This window comes from Dunckerocampus dactyliophorus, unplaced genomic scaffold (assembly GCF_027744805.1).
Source record: "Dunckerocampus dactyliophorus isolate RoL2022-P2 unplaced genomic scaffold, RoL_Ddac_1.1 HiC_scaffold_68, whole genome shotgun sequence".
NCBI classification, from domain to species: domain Eukaryota; kingdom Metazoa; phylum Chordata; class Actinopteri; order Syngnathiformes; family Syngnathidae; genus Dunckerocampus; species Dunckerocampus dactyliophorus.
The window spans coordinates 52501-54353 of NW_026559904.1; positions in this window are offsets into that span (position 1 = coordinate 52501).

A 1853-nucleotide genomic window follows, 5' to 3' on the forward strand; every position below is an offset into this window, starting at 1 on the left:
CCTTTTCGATTCCTTCCGCCACCCGGAGGTGGAGCGCGGACCCAGCCACCGCGCCGGAGCGAGCAGCAGCCTCGCTCCGAGTGTGCGCCCGCAGACGAAGCACGGCCAGAGGCCGCCGGATGCCGCCCATGGCGGGCGCACACACTTTTCTGACACCTACGAAGCACCAAAGTGCTGCTTTTTGGGATTCGCCACCCGGAGGTGGAGCGCGGACAAAGCCACCGCGCCTAGTGTGCACCCGCAGACGAAGCACGGCCAGAGGCCGCCGGATGCCGCCCATGGCGGGCGCACACACTCTTCTGACACCTTCGTAGCACCAAAGTGCTGCTTTTTGGGATTCGCCACCCGGAGGTGGAGCGCGGACAAAGCTACCGCGCCGGAGCGAGCAGGAGCCTCGCTCCGAGTGTGCACCCGCAGACGAAGCACGGCCAGAGGCCGCCGGATGCCGCCCATGGCGAGCGCACACACTTTTCGGACACCTCGGATTGGCCACCCGGAGGTGGAGAGCGACCCGCAGACGAAGCACGGCCAGGGGCCGCCGGATGCCGCCCATGGCGGGCGCTCTCGCTCCTCGGACAGCTCCATCGGCGCAGCATGGCGCTCGCGGTCGTCATTACCCGCTGGCGAGGCGCGGCCAGGGCCGCCAGGCGTCGCCTATCGCGTGCGCAAACTCCCAGCAAGCACCAACGTGCTCCTTTGGATGTTGTCATCCGGAGGTGATAGCGCGGCCCGGGCCGCCTGACGCGGCCCATCGCGGGCGCTCCTCGTCGGACACCTGCGTCACACAGCCTGGGTGCCAGCTGTGGAGTGACACTTGGAGAAAAAGAAGCACAAGTCACTCATATCAAAGTTCCCGTTCCCTTTTGTTTGTGTCACGCTTGGAAATGCTTGAGAGGTGACACTTTGTCAAAATTGCAGCTGGTGTCTCATCATCATCATCACCGCTGCTCATCAGCCTTCCTTGGATGCCTGCCATGCACGCGGCCCAACGGGGCACTCAGATGGGGCGGGCAGCCCGGACCGCCTTGCGCGGCCCAACACGGGCGCCCGGGGGGACGCGGAAACCCGTTTTAGAAAATAACCTCCAGGGGTTTTCCAAGAGCGGCACGGCCCCAGCTCACGTCCGTGTTTCAGTGCGTCAAAAGCGGATTCAAAAGTGTGCTTTTCTCGGTACTTCCCCTGGAGGTCAGTGTTTCTAAAAACTGGGTTTCCGAAATCGTGCTGGAGGTGTTTTGGTCAACCAGGAAAAATGGCATTTACGGGAGAGGGTAAAGTATACCCCCCCCCCCCCTCTCGGCTGATTTACCCTCTCCCGTAAACGCGTTTTTTCCTGGTCGACCAAAACACTCATTGACTCCCATTCATTTGACACTTTGTCATTTTTTCAGCACTTTTTTCGCGCATTGGGTACTCCGCCCATTGACTCCCATTCATTTGACACTTTGTCGTTTTTCCAGACCTTTTTTCACGCATTGGGTACTCCGCCCATTCACTCCCATTCATTTGACACTTTGTCGTTTTTTCAGCACTTTTTTCGCGCATTGGGTACTCCGCCCCATTCACTCCCATTCATTTCACACTTAGAAAAATCATCCGAGCGGCTCTCCACGCATTTTATAGCCGCTTTGGGGCTCCAGCCGCCTCGGCCTTCATTTCTGACTAGGCTCGTGTGGACTTTGTCGTTTTTTCAGCACTTTTTTTGCGCATTGGGTACTCCGCCCCATTCACTCCCATTCATTTGACACTTTGTCGTTTTTTCAGCACTTTTTTTACACATTGGGTACTCTGCCCCATTCACTCCCATTCATTTGACACTTTGTCGTTTTTTCAGCACTTTTTTGGCGCATTGGGTA